Raw genomic sequence first — 15902 nt, forward strand, 5'->3', positions numbered from 1 at the left:
ACTTCATGCTGTATTTTAGAAGGGATTTTGAATGGTGAAAGATCATAAAAGTGTATAAAAGTGTAAATGCCAATTGTGTCATATCAATCTCATCTGAAATAAAAATCTACAGGAACAGTGAATCTATGGGGAGGGTGGGAACTGCTGCACCACGAGGAAGGGTGTTAACAGCAGTCCTGCAGATCCTGGCTTGATTTTATTGCTTTAGACAGCAAGGTAACTACTGAGAATAACCTTTGACTTCTGGCCCTACAAAGATATTTCAGAAGGAAATGAAAAATATTTTGTCCTTCATTGGAAAATGGAGTTATGTTTTGGGGGCACAAATAGCCGAAAGTTCAAGGTTTGTAAAAATGGATGCTGAATGAGTTTAATAAACCATATAGAAGCACTTGAATCCACCAGGCTTATTCAAAGAAAACATCACCAAATAACTAACAAAGGTAAATATCAGGTTGTTTGATGGATTTTAAAAAATGCCATGTTGTACATACATCTGATAGAGTCCTGATTTTCTCTCTCTCTCTCTCTCTCTGTCCCCTCTCTCCCCACCCCGAATTTAAACTTCCTATATGATGTGCACAGGTATGTCACATAGTCCTCAGCTGCCCTGGAAAGGGGCTTGGTCATGAGCTATGTCTGGATTTTAATTATAATATACTAGGGTTTTCTGCATTTTTCACTTTAAGTGTTCATTTCCATAGAGTCAGTAATTGCATTTATTTTACAACTGTGTCTTTTAGGAGGAGTGGTTTAGTACTTCTGGCATGGCTGCAGCAGTCGTCCTGAATAGACACACACAAACACACACACACACACTCACACACTCACACACTCTCTCTCTCTCTCTCTTTTCCATTTAAAGTTAGAGGACAGATATGTTGATGACATTTTCGATTTAGTGGCAAAGTTCTGGCACTCTGCTGTTCTGATATTCTTTTAATCTCTCTGTACTTAAAAAAAAAAAGGCTGAAACTGTTGCTTAGTGAGAAAGTTGTGTCATCTTTCCAGCAGATCTCTGTGAACAGGATTTACCCTTTGCTTGGAGATAGGTGTGTTCAGTACTCCCCATGGAGGAGAAATCTGTGTGCGATCTGATTGCTATAGTAGCTGCTATGACCTTACAGCAGAGAATAGCAGAGGAGTCACTAATGTTAAAGATAAGGAGAAATTTCAGAGGAGAATTTTCCAGAGAGTTTGTTATGGAGACTCTCTGAAGAACCAGTGTGATGGCTCCTCAAGGGTGCTCCACATCCTGACAGGGCCTGCATGCACTATTTGTCTGTCACCCTCCTGTTTCTCCTGCATTCAGCTCACCTGGATGGGGGCTGAATGCAGCAGAAATAGCTTGAAGAGAAGGAAAGGGAAGGCCCACAGGGACCAGACAGAGAATGGGCCAAGCACAGTTTCTGCCCCATAGCATTTATTAATTCATTCTATAAACATTTATTGAAACTACAGAATGTGAGCCATTGTCCCAGGCCCTGGGAGCAGAGTGTGAAAAAATAAATTAACCCCCCCCCCAAACCAAAAAACCAAAAAACCAAAGTCCTTGCCCTCATTGACAAAGCTTATAACGTAGTGGCAGTCAAATGTTCGTGGAGTGAATGCATGCCTAGACGCAGGCAGTGACAGCAGGGGTGACAGCTGGGGGTGCATACAGCTTCCAGCTTCGTGAAAATGTTAAGCACTGACTTAGACCAGATCGATTTCACCATCCTGACTTTGAGATTCCAGTCTCTTTGCGTGGCAAATGTAACGCTTGTGTACTCCATTCGCACGTGTGTTTTATTTAAAACGTGAATTTAAAGCGCCCTTAGGGAGGCGAAAGGCTGAGGGTGCCTTTATGGGCTGGCTCTGGGCACCGTTACCTTTGAGCAGCTCAGTCAAAACCTTTGCAAGAGAACCGCCAGGTGGCACCTGCAAGGCGCAGATGGGAAGAGTCATTTGCCCCACACCCTACACCCGGAATAACCGGGCTGCCTGCCTTCCCCTGCGGGCCTGTTGGCGGGGAAGTGGGGGAGTTTTAGTCTCCGTCCAGACTGCGTGATTTCGCACCCCGTTTTCCTGAAACCCCAAACACTCCGAGGGCGAATTTGTCCCCACGCGTCCAGGCTGTCAAAGGCATGTCACTCGCTTGTTGGGAGCACCTCGGCCTGAGCCACCTGCCGCGACGTCGGGACTAGCGGTGGGTGGCCGTGGGCTGCGCCGAGCTGGGGGCCGAGCCTGTGCCCGGGTCTCCTCCGCCAGACCCCCTCCCGGGCCAGTGGGGAGGAGGGGCGAGAGGGACGGGTCCCAGCGCGGTGTCAGGCACAAGTCCCGCGATCGTGGGACACCGCCCCAGCCCCCCCCGCCACAACCCCCCCTTCGGTGTGGGGACGGTGCTGCCAGAGGCCGGGGTCTAGGGCTCCTCATCCCGCGGCTTCTTTCTCTGTGGTATCTCCTGCCTCCTCCGCAGCGTGGCGGCGTCGGGTCACCCCTCATCACCGCAGCGGTGGCCCCACAGCCCGGGCAGGGGTGGCCGACCCCGAGCGCACACGGGCCCAGCCGAGGGTAGGGATGCTCGGTGTCAGCACGCGGAGCCAGAGTGTTTTGGTCATTTCGGGGCGGGGGACGGCAGGGCCACCAACTCTGCTCCATCAGTAGCGGGAAGCGAGCTGCGCCAGTTGCGCGATTGTCCCTGCCGCCGCTGCCTCTATTCGGTCGCTGGTGACATTGGGAGGAGACCGCTTGGAGCGAGCGGGGGTGGGGGGGGAGGAAGAGGAGCAGGGAGGGTGGGGGTGGGGAGAGAAAGTAGCAATCGTGCCCAGGGGGCGTGTGAGCAGCCGGAGAGGCAGCCGCGCCGGTGACAACTTCTCCTGGGCGCGCGCGGCGGGGCGGGCGGGGAGCGGGCGGGGAGCGCGGCGTAGCCGGGAGCCCGAGGGAGCCGCGGCCCGCGCCCTGCGCCGCCGCCGCCGCCCGCTAGTTTCCTCCGGGTTCTCAGCCCCGGGAGCTGAGGCTCGGGTCTATAAATAGCAGGTTACAGCGCCTTCTGGGCGCGCACACGCTCGCACGCGAACGCAGGAAAGTCGGGCTAAAAGTGTCTGCTGCCGCCGCCGCCCCCCGCTCCGCCTCCGGGAGAGGTAATTACCCGCCCGGGATCCGAGGGCTCGGTGGGGAACGTTGCAGGGTGGGGTGGGTGATGGTGGGTGATCCGGGAGGCAGGGGAGCGCGTCTGAGAGCGTGGCGGCGCGTCCTGGCGGGGAGAGCCTGTCTGTTTTGCATCAAGTTTCCCAGTCCCGGAGCCTCCATCGCCCCTCCAGCTCGGCCGCCTAAGGGCTGCGGGGTGTGTTGTCTCTCCCTGACTGCCGGGGTACCGCTGTCACCGCGCCTGCTCTCCCGCCGAGCGCCCCTTGGCCCGGCGCTCGCGCGTGTCCACGCTCCCCGGGGCCCGGGTAACTCGGAGCTCCAGCCTCGCCGACCTTCCAAGCCCGCGCCCACCTGCGCAGTCCCTCGGGGACGCTGAGGGGGCCGGGGCACTCCTCTCACCCGAATCCGAGCGCAAGCTGCTGCCGCCCGCCTCAGAAGTCCTTAAGGCGTAGAGGGGGAGATGGGGAGCGAGGTGACGGATGTTGGGGTCTCCGTTGCCCCATTTTTTGTTTTTTCCTAAAAAGACCCTCTCCATGATCACCTCCACCCCTAACCTCAACTACTCGTTCTGGCAAAGAAGCCTGGCATGTCTCCCCTTGGCCACCACGCATCCCCGAAGAGGTTTCATCAAGGGGTCAGCAAGCTAGGGCCTTAGCGTGGGGGCGTGGGGGCTGTGTGTGGGGGGTCGGGGAGGTTATCGTTTCGAGCCCAGAACTGTGCTGCAGGCGCCTCAAGCTCTGGCACCTCTGGCAGGGCCCCGAGCCGAGCCGGAGAATGTCTGGGAGCCTGGTTCTTGAATGTACTTCAGGCTTGGAGCTGGCACTGAGATGAGGATGCTAGAACTACACGTACCTGTTATTGTCCCTTCCCACGCCTCTGAGTTCTCTCTCCTGTGGGGCAGTGCTTTCTGCCCCCGAGGACGCAGTCAAGTGGAACCCAGCAGTTTCTGCTGGGCCACGAGGATGCGCATATTGATTAGGTTGTTGCTGCTGCTGCACTAAACTTACTGGACAAACTGAGTAGGGTTTTCTATTACTCTTGTTTTAACGAGAGAGATTCGCTTCTTTGCCTCTCTTTTCTTCTCCCAAACCAGGTTTCCTCTCTCTTTCCGAAATGTTATTTGAGGTCATTACATTTTATGACTCCAGGTGTTATTACATTTTGCATATTTCCTTCCTCTCGGTATGACAAACTTGTTCATAAAGGTGTGGCTCAATAAAGTAAGTAAAAGCCTAAAGACAGAAGATAAATTCATCTTCTCTCCCTCAAGTTGGGGCACGAGATAGCCGTTCTATAGGTGTATGCCTACATTTCAAAGACCTTGCTTGTAAAAGCAATTTTCTTAATGAGTTCTGGTCAATTTTCTTAATGAGAAATGGCAGTGATCTGACTCAATGCTAGAGCAGCACATAAGGTGTGAGGAATCATCAACAGGGCAGCTGGCTGATGGGGTGTAAGAAGTTGAGTAAGGAGAAGACTGGGCAAGTGGGTCGACGAGTGTCAGCTCACATAGTATATATAGAAATGCATTATCTCTTTTACGCATGAATGAACATAGCTGTATTATGTGTTCTTTTGCAATATACTCCAGTAAAGCATTGATATGAAATGATCAGTGACTTTGTGATAAGTGTATGAGCATTAAAGTTTGAATATCTTAGATTTGTAGTTAAAATGTTGCTGCAATGGAATGCTTTTTCAGTGTATTTTCTTAAAATGTGATTTAGAAGATTGTCCTTGAAAGGTTATGAAATGTGCATGTGAAGAGATGCTAGATGCACAGTGTTATTAGGAAACATATTTGCTGATTGAAATACTGCTCTTATTCTAGAAAATTATTCTCTTTGATTAGCCAAATCTATATTTATTTGTGATAAACTAATGACCAGTTAGGATGTGCACATTTTGCTTTTGACTCTTTTATGAAGTATAAGAACAATCAGATAGACCAACTTTAGTCTTGTCCCTCTACCTGTTTAAAGAATCATGCAAATATATATGCAGAAAATACTTTTAAAGTATTGGGTTTAAACTTAACTTTGAGGTTGAAAATTGGCTAAATAACTTCATTTCTAGTAAGATTTTTGTCAAAGTACTAAATGGCTCTAATATAGACTCATCAGTTACATTTGATTATAAAAATAGTGCTATTATATTTTAGTTGTATGAAATGGAAAATCATTAAGGTTGGTGAAAAGCCAGATATTTGTTCTAAATTGTACAAATTGAAAGTAATTTCTTTTCTAAAACCTTGAAGTATCTTCTAGTATAAGTAATGCAAATCTCCACATTAGCAACCTAGTTAACTTTCACTACCCTGAGTCAAAACCCAGGTGGGCAATTCTCTGAAAGACACAAAAAACTGCCAACTGATCTTGTATCTCTTCGCAACCAAATGGATGACTGTTTCCAGGTAAATATGTGATATCTGAGAATGCAAAGTTTTAAAAAAATGGAATCATAATTAGTGAGGAAAATGCTTACTGAATATCTATTATATTTTTTAATTTCATAGTGAGCAATGCACAGTAGTACTAACATTAGTACTACTAAATATCATAGCTAATCTGTATGGACTAAATTCTTGTCTTTCACAACCAGGGAGATTTTAATAGATAGAACTACCCTGTTTTAAATAATCTCAAGTTAAATGTTCAGTTGAAAGCTGTATCAGACTCTTCCATATTATGTACTTTACCTTTTTCAACCTGTCTTATCTATGTTTCTAAAGCCCTGAGGAATCTTCTCTGTAGGCCATTTTGTTACTACTTTTTTATGTTGAGTTAGAAATCCTGATTAGAGAGCTTCTTAGAGTACACTCATAATCATATATACTTTAACATTTAGGCTTAAGAAATGAGGTTATTAAACAAATACTTTTAAACATTTATATTTAGATAAATCCAAAGGATGATGCTATGATGGTATTTTCATGTGAAAGGTGCATATAATCTGTGTGCTAAAACTTTAGATGCAGTATGTACCTAGAAAAAATATAAGATATGTGGGAAAATTTTAAGGCCTCTTTCAGAGAGTTTGATATAATTTTCATTTGAATGAAGATGTGTGTGCTTATTCTCTTTATACATTATCACTACTTTGTAGGTTTACATAAGCATGTCAAATGTTTATGAAGTTTTAGGGATTATAGCCATATTGTATATATATTTGTAGTTGCAGCAGGACTTTTCTTATATAAGGCACAGCTGTACCCACTATCTCATTATAGATGGTGTACTATAAGGCCAGTAGACTATCTAGGAGCCATAACTTTCGAATTTTTCAATTGACTTTCTAATTTACCAAGCCCTGGCTATCATGATATACATCATTTCAACAACATGGTGTGAACTGGGTTTCAACATAGTGTGTATTCTTAATTCATGTTTTCCAAACTGAGTTTCTTGAGTTGCAACGTTTTGAGTAAGTTCTGTCTTCTGCGTTAGGCAGCTATATCAAATAGGTGTCCTGATTGCATGTTGGAGGCCTTAAAATAGCCCTCAGCTGAACTAAGTGAAACAGACTTGGCAGTAATTTGGTTAAACCGATTAAAGGAAATCTTGAGAAGTTTTCCAAGTTATGTGTCTTTGACTGAGATTCCTTTGGAAATTATCTAAATTAATGATTTTCAAGGGAATGAAGGCAACATCTCCATCAAAAGGAGAGGTTCTATCTATCCACACATCCATCCCTCTATCCATCTATCCATCCTTCTACCTGTCTGTTTTTACCTGTCCTTCTGGTTATGAAAACAAAGCAATGAATTGAACTTAGTGGTGAAATTATTCAGTGGTTTTCTCTGTTGTTTTCCAAGGATAGAAAAGTTTGTGAGATATACTGACAACTTTAATTGTCATGTTGATTTTGAATGATTGAAGTAACAATAGCAAAATATCTTCCAAGATCAAAAGGACAATATAATTTTTAGAAATCTCTGTTTTAGTTGTTTCACAGTCTCGCTCTGTGGCCCAGGGTAGAGTGCAATGGCATGAGCATATCTTATAGGAGTTTGCAACCTCAAACTCCTGGGCTTAGGCAATCCTCTTGCCTCAGCCTCCTGAGTAGCTGGGACTACAGGCATGCATCGCTACACCTGGCTTAGTTGTTTATAATACATTATTTGTTTTTAAATTTTAAATATCTTTAAAGGAGAACCTGAGATTTTAATGTTTCTCAAAAGGGAGTGTGAATTTTAAAAAGTTAAGCAACGATAATTTAAAGGGAATCCTGTTAATATTTTTCACTATGAAAAACTGGATTGATGGAAAGATGGGTCTTTCACCTTTCACCTTAGTTCTTAGACTGGATAGTTACAGTGCATTAAGAAGATCAGACTCGGAGACTACCATTTTTGAACATAGTGAATAAAATGTACTCCCTGACCAAAGCAAAGTCATCTACAGGAACCTTTTCTTTAGTCCCTTCAAAATGGTTCTCATTTCATTTTCATGGAGCTTTGCTTTTCTAGCCAAAAGATCAGAGATGAGTCCCAGCCATTAGAAGAACCAAAACATGAAAATTATTCAATGCTTGGAAAATAAAGTAGGGCCAAAAACCAGGGGCATCTTAAATTGAATTTATAACCTATAGGTGAAGGGAGATTATAGCTGTCTTCCAGAAAGCTTTAAAGCATCAGTAGTGATTATTTAACATTCTGTGATGCCTTTTTGAACATCTTCATATTGTCAAACTTGCTAGACAACCACATTCCACTTACAGATCAGCATACATCACGTTCATAATAAAATCTGTTGCATAGTTGATGTAGAGTATTTAAAAATCACCTTTTAAAAAAAGAAAACATTTCCTGTTTTCATTAACAAACTTGTAACTTTTTATATTTATGTATCTAATCAGATCTTTATGAGATATGGGTGATTTTATGGTATGTTTAATTTCATTTATTCCCACTAACCTTCTTCTCTTGAAGAAATTATGAATAATTATACTTCAGACCTTGCTTTCTGGATAAATTAGCTTTAAAATACAGCATTTCTACTTTTCTGAAGACATCCATTGTGCATTTAGTGTTAAAGAGACATTTAGCACTAGGTGGCAGTGTGCAATGCTTAGAAACCTTGAGTCATTTTAATTGCAATATATTCATTTTTAAGCTTTTCTTTTAAACATTATTTATTTATATCATGAGTTAATAAAATTAAAGTCAACAGGCACCTAAATCCTTAGTAGTATATTTAGAAGATCTATAATTTTTGATACTTTAAAGATTTGATTGTAACAGTTAACATACTCTACTTTTATGCAGGGTCTACTTATGTGAAAAACTGCTAGGAATTAATTGAATTAAATGATCCAGAATTCTGCTTATGCCTGGGTAAGAGAAAGGGAAAGAGAAAATTAAATGAACATTATAGAAAAAAAATCCTTATGGTCATTCCAAAATAGACATGGTATTAACCATCTGTATTTTAATCCTAATCCTTTCACAACATTGGCTGAGAGATTTTTTTTTCCTAAGAGTCAAAAAGTATAGTTATTATTTTTTCTCTATTTCATTGCTCTTGGGGCAGTGCAAAAAGAAAAGTGCAGATTACCTCACTGATGCTTCAGCAGATCATCTAATGTTCTCTGTAATACTTATGACCTGGCCACCACAATGACCAAATTGAATCAGCCATGTAGCATTAAAATTTATGGGTTATTATGACAGCTGAAAGTTATCTAAACCATTTCTTCTTGGTTAATCTGGATGTAGACCTCTCTGTCGTTGGCCGAATGATTAAATTATGGGTCATAGCAGAGTTAATCAATTTATTCCATCATCTGTGCACCAGAATGGGACGTCTGCATTGTCCAACCATCTGATTGGAGCATCCTCAAGGTCAATGTGGGAGGCACTGCAGTTATGTTCACTGGATGTGGCTATTGTAGGAATGGAGACCAAGGGGAAAAAGTTAATCAGCCTAAATTGGCATAATTAAGAAACATTTCTTTTTCTTTTCTTTTTTTTTTTTTTGAGACAGAGTCTCGCTTTGTTGCCCTGGCTAGAGCGCGTGCCCTGGCGTCAGCCTAGCTCACAGCAACCTCAAACTCCTGGGCTCAAGCGATCCTACTGCCTCAGCCTCCTGAGTAGCTGGGACTACAGGCATGCGCCACCATGCCCGGCTAATTTTTTCTATATATATTTTAGTTGTCCAGATCATTTCTTTCTATTTTTAGTAGAGACGGGGTCTCACTGTTGCTCAGGCTGGTCTCGAACTCCTGACCTCCAGCGATCCACCCGCCTCAGCCTCCCAAAGTGTTAGGATTACAGGCGTGAGCCACTGCGCCCGGCCAACATTTCTTTTTTTAAAAGAAACTTTTTAATTGTGTTATCATTTCAAAGATAAAAAAATAGAGTAGTGCAATGAACCCCCATGTACACATCAGCCAACTTCAATAATTGTCAAATCATGGTCATTATCATTTTATCTACAATCCTACTTACTTTTCTTCTCTTTTGAGTTTTTAGAAGAAAATCCTAGAAATTACATCAAAGGAAGTATACTTGTGAAATAGTTATTTACAAATAAGATACATGAAGGGCAACCTAAAAAATAATTACTATAGTAAAATCACCATATTTCACTTAAGTTAGAAATCTTGGCATTAGATAAATTAAGTGCTCAGATTTGTTTCTGAAAAATATGGTAGATTTTATGTAATTAAGGAATATTTCAATCTAGATTCTATGCCATATTTTTTTAATTACCAGAAGTATGCAATAATGTTCCTTGAACTTATTATAATACATACTTGATAAACTGATGAATGAATTAGGCTTCTTAAATTAAAACAAATATTCATATTAACTGCATGCCTTATCGCCACGGTTCTTACATAAAATTTTTATTTTATTAGAAGCAGACTTTGGAGATATAGCAGAACCTTGGAATGCAAAAACTGAGATTTGCATGAGTCAAAATTTTATCATCCATTTTAAAGGAACGTGATATGTAGTAATGTGGAATTTTACTGAGGTGTGAATTTAAATCACATAGTTCTAGAGACTGACCTTTCAGAGAGTGAGCCTAGCCAGTGGCCTAGCACATACCCCGGGTAACTTTATGCTATGGTTGACATGTGTCATCACTTTTTAGGGCTAATTATCTGTAGTGAGTATGTTTGAAAATTTGGAAATCTGAGAAATTGTTCAGTTCTCCCCTTTGAGAATGTCATGGATCTCTTGAAATATACCTTTTAGATTTTATATAGAGTTGAAGGTTTAAATTTGAATTTTTTTCTCATTTCAAAAAATTGACAGTAACCATTATGCATAAATCTTTGCAACATTATGTGTCTGAAAGCAAATATTAAATATAATTCCATTGTGGAGGAAACAAGTAATTTGTATCTTAAGTGTTTATGCCTTGCCATATTTTTCATGCTTATAAGTCATATAGGAAGCAAAGCACCTGTAGAATTTTTCTTCATATTACATGCACGTTTTTTTTGACTTTTTTGAATACCATAACATTTTCTTCACTGGGCTGTTTTAAAGACTCCCTCCCAATTAATTCATGCTATTTATATCCCCTTTCCCATTTTATATTTTTGGTAGGAATGAAGAACAGTTACTGTATGTACTCAGAATAATGTAATGAGAAATAATTGATCCAGTTGGCTTCTACCTGTTTTCTGGGAATCCTTTCTTTCTTTTTCTATTGAAAAAAAAATTGACAAATAGATAAAAGTCTAAAGGGGCAGAAAAACATTACTGAAAGACAATATTGTTAGCATTTTGTCATATTTCTTTCTAGGATTTTCTCTGATCCTTTTATAAAAGTTGAGATTATCATATATGTGTGTGTGTGAAAAACTGCTTTTTTTCACTTAGAATGCTATCGTTCAATTTAGTTTAGATATTGAGTGAGACCTGCTATTTGCCAGGTACTATGCTAAACTCTGTTCTGGGTCATGGTGATGATTATAAAAGAAAATCAGTTTTCCCGTGCCTGTAAGCACTTCTCTAACTTCTTGTTATTGCTGTCTGATAGTTAGGCTTATGGATCATTATCAGTTGTTTCAGCCATCCCACTCAATTGAGACTTTCAGATTATTAGGAATTTTTTTTTTTTTTTTTGCTGCTAACACACCATGATGGATATTTTCTGTATGACCTCATTTTCTGATATTCCTTGCCTACATTTTTTATTGCTTTTTTTTTGGAGTGATTCCTAGAGGTGGTATACTGGATAAAGGGTATGAACCTTTTAAAAGCTCCTTATTCATATTGCCAAATTGCATTCCAGAAAAATGCACCCATTTTATTCTTTCTGGAAGTATAGAAGTCATTTCACCATCCTTACCACATTTAGAGATTTTTCTTTAAAGTTTGTTAGCTGGAAAGGTGAAGGTGATTGTCACAACAGCTAACATTTATTGAGCACCTCCTACAGGCCATTCACCACGGAAAACCTTTATGTATATTATCTCATTTACTCTTTACAGCAACTGTATAAGGACAATATTATCACTCCTATTTAAAAGGTTAGAAAACTTATTTTTTAAGAGGTTAAGTGACTTACCCAAAGTCACACAATTGGTAAGTGATAGAATTGGGTCTTGGACCAAGATTGATTTTACTTTAAATTCTAGGCTTTAAAGTACTACGTTGTTCTTCTACTATGTTTCATTGAAATTGAACATTTTTGAAATGTCTATTTTCATTTGTACTTTGTTTTGTAATGCACATTTATATTTTTAGCCTGTTTGCATATAGAGACCTTAGTTTCCTTTTATCAAGTTTTAGGCGTCCTTTGTGTATTAGGGATACTGACCTTTTGTCATTTATATTATCTATTTTATTTAAAATATGAAAGTTGAAAATGTATTTGTGGTTAAGTTGAATGTCATATTTCTTTCATTTTTTTTTTGTGTGTGTGTGTAGAGAGTACTTTCTCATTCCCAGAACAGGTTTAAATTTATCTAAATTGTTTTTCCCTTAAAATAATTTTTATTTAATTCCTTAGTGATTTTTTTTCTCTCTAGTCCATTCAACATTCTTTTGTGAGTATGGTCTGAGATAAGGATTAAATTGATTTTTCTACTAAAAATAGGTAAGCATTTTCCAACAGTAGTTTTTGAATAATCAATCTATTTCCCACTTATTTGTGTTTCTACCACATTATATTATCTATATTTTATTTTAGAGGTACATGTACATGCATGCACACACTCCCATACTCCAATATAGTGGGTTTCTGGTTCTGGTGTATTTATTTAATTCTAGTGTTCTGTCAGTACTTTTATTAATATCACACAGGCTTAAATGTCATTGCTATTTCCTTAATATCTGGTAGGACTGATACCATTTTTCTGTTGCTTTTTCTGGTGTGTATGTGTGTGTAGCTTTTAAGACATTCTCACTGATATTTCTTCCATATTAATTTTAGAATAATTTTGTAAAGCTACTCCAAAATATTTTTTGATTTTAATTGAAATTTTATTGACTGAATAAATGGGATTTAGGAGAATTGGAAATTACAAGATTTAATCTCCTTATCTGGAAGCCTGGTATGTCTCTCAGAAAAGGTTTTATTTTGGAGTTTTTTCATGCTATATGTAAGGACCCATGCTAGACATCAGTCATTTTGCTTAAATGTTTTCCTTTTCTATGATTCCCTCTTTGAGCTGACCAAGGAATTATTCACCACGCCCTACTCACCTGGGACCCCCATCAGCTTTACTCATTCATGTGCGCATGTTTGGCCTAATGGTGTCACAAGGTTCTCTAAGGAGGGACACATGAAGCCTGAAAATGTCTCTTTTCCTATTACTAGGCTACAATTCTGCTCTCAATATATATTTGTTTTAAATTATTTTACTCAAATTAGCCTAAGAAGATACATTCAGTATAAATATTTAAACCATAAATATGAATAATAGTTTAATTTCTTAAACAGCTCACTAATGAGTTGTCATAACATTGCCAAAAATATGTATTACTTTGTGTAACAGCAAAGTACAATGCAACAAATGTTGATCAGTGTGATATTTTGTTTTCTGCTTCAAATCTGACAAAATTACTTCTAAGATAATCAATTTTGGCCCATTACGATGGAGTAGAAAATTTGGATATCTAGCCTGAAGCTCTAGCTTATTTATTTGGGTCTGTACTCTAGTTACAGAGATTTAAAAAAATGAAAATAGTCCAGAAATATTTTCATACACACAATTTGTTTATGTCTTTTATAAATGCTACATAGCCAAACACTCCAGTTCTCTTTCTGTGACCTTGTATATGAGAAAATTTGCTTATTGGAATCATGCAGGAGAGAAAGCCTTGCTTTTATTAACATAAGTCCTACACATTTTCCTGAAGCTGAGACTTGTTCAGCTCAGGCTAGTGGACCCTATATCTCCTGGTGTCCTGTCTGAGGAAGCTGGAAATAGAGAAGTAGAAGTGTTGTGTAGAGTGGTCTTCAAGCCTACTTATCCATTTCTCCAATTCCAGTATACATTATTTTCAAGGACAATTCTTCTGTGTAGTAGAATTGTGTGTATAAGTCATATATGAGCTACAAGTATTGGGGTATGGAAGAACCATGTTTTTCTCCCTGCCTAGAACTACAAGGGCTTCCACACGGGTGGGTTACTAAGTTAGAGTCTACTAACGTCCACTTTCCATTTCATAGGCTAGATAATTGAGCTCAACAACAAATGAAAATAGGTGAAAAGCTTACAAATTGCTTTTGTTAAGATTTTCTAATTTTCATGGTTAGGTTTATATGTTTCTTTTTGGTTGAATGCTTGAAACAACAGCAACAATGCACCCAGCAGTGATGAGAATCCTCTCAAAGCCTCAAGGGAGTTTTTCTGCCACTTCTTAAAATTTTCCTGTCAGGGTCTCTTGGGTGATGTGATTCTGAGAAAGAGTGTATGAGAGAGAAAAAGAGATCAGTATAGATACTGCAGAACAAAAAATAATTGCAATGGGATTCTAAATCATATCGAAGTTAACTTGGGATTCTAACTTATACAGACAAAGCTCTATGATATTTTCTGCTTCTAGCACATTGGTCCACATAAACATTAATTATAATAAAAATGATAAAGTTTTACTGAAAATGCAGTCTTAGTTTGAGAAGGCAATTTCAAAGACCTCTAGTCTAACTATTTCCATACTACATTTTAGGGTGACCGACATCTCAATTTGCTTGGCACTGAGGAATTTCAGTGCTAACACCAAGAGGGACCTGGGCAGATGGGATGATGGGCCACCTTATCTCCACAAGCATGTTTGAAAAGCATAGGGAGAGTAATGGGTAGCAGTTTGTACAAAAATCTACTGTAGTCAATAGGAAAGAGAGACAATTTTTAATATATGAAAGTGTTATCTGAACAGTCTACGAATAATAATCACCCTAGAGATATTACAAAATCTGGACTTGTCCTTTGTTGGCAGAAACTGGATATTTTTTATTTATGTACTTATCCTTACTTATTCATAATTTATTCCCTGCATACTTCCAAAAATAATCCAAGATAGCTTACAGTAAAACCATGTATAAAGATACTGAGTTTTCATAGCAGTTCAATGATAATGCAAAAGATATGTTTTGGAGCTTGGCTAAAAGGAGTATTCCTTTAAAATTAAATTTAGTAATATGAATACTAACCAGTGCAAAATCTGAGGTACTCCATGTAGAAAAATATATTGAGACATTTGAAATCACTACGCAGATTCTCATGATTTTAGATTAAAAAGGTAGCAATTATTTGAGTGATTATTTGGTGTTGTATAGTTCCCATCAGACAGTTTGAGTGAGCTATTAAGGTGGAGCTTGATAAAAAAGAGCTCTGGCCTCAGCCAAACAAGAATGACAGCTTTCATTCACATGAATATTTTAGATTCTGGCTCTGCACAGTCTAGCATTAGATATAATTGTTTTGCATTAAACAGATTGTTACATTTACTAAAAATACCTGGTGCAACTCTATTTTTCCAAATCTAGACTACAGTGATTTTGGTAAAGTCATTCTAATTTTACCTGGGCCTTTTTTTTCTTTTTTTCATCTACTAAGTAGAGATAATAACGTACAGATTTTTAGTGAGAATTAAGTGGGATTGTCTACCAAAATGACATATCCACAGCCATTAATATAATTATTATTCTGTTATATTTTATATTCAGAATGATAATTTAGGATTCAATTACAGCTTTAAATGTATCCGAGAAAACTATATTGAGTCATGTTGGGTGGGGATGGGCGGCCAAGAGTTTTAGAGAGATATACTTATTAAGGTTGGTGCAAAAGTAATTGCGGTTTTAGCATTGTTGAAATTTGCCATTTGATATTGGAATACATTCTTAAATAAATGTGGTTGTTATACATCATTTTAATCCACATTTCTCACTTTTTTTTTGCTCATGACTTATTACTTGGTGTTTATTTTATATTTATTTTAGACTATTGAAGTGATGTTAGACAAAAAGCAAATTTGAGTGATTTTCTTATTCAAGTTCAAAATGGGTTGTAAGGCAGCAGAGACAACTTGCAACATCAACAATGCATTTGGCCCAGAAACTGCTAATGAACACACAGTGCAGTGGTGGTTCAAGAAGTTTTTCAAAGGAGATGAGAGCCTTGAAGATGAGGAGCACAGTGGCGGGCCATCGGAAGTTGACAAACGATCAATTGAGAGCAATCATCGCAGCTGATCATTTTACTACTACACAAGAAGTTGCTGAAGAACTCAAGATTGACTATTCTATGGTCTTCTGGCCTTAGGAGCAAATTGGAAAGGTGAAAAACCTGGATAAGAGGGT

The 15902-nt window shown here is 39.2% G+C and overlaps 1 long non-coding RNA gene across 1 annotated transcript in view; it reads left to right on the top strand.

Moving 5' to 3' along the window:
* Window positions 1-3037: 3037 nt before the first annotated feature.
* The window catches only part of LOC123638541, a 311328-nt gene continuing 298463 nt past the window's right edge, over window positions 3038-15902 (top strand). Inside the window, exon 1 of the long non-coding RNA XR_006735387.1 lies at window positions 3038-3122. This is a non-coding gene — a long non-coding RNA (uncharacterized LOC123638541). The remainder of the gene's footprint in view (window positions 3123-15902) is intronic.

The sequence above is a fragment of the Lemur catta genome, chromosome 5 (assembly GCF_020740605.2).
Source record: "Lemur catta isolate mLemCat1 chromosome 5, mLemCat1.pri, whole genome shotgun sequence".
Classification (NCBI taxonomy): domain Eukaryota; kingdom Metazoa; phylum Chordata; class Mammalia; order Primates; family Lemuridae; genus Lemur; species Lemur catta.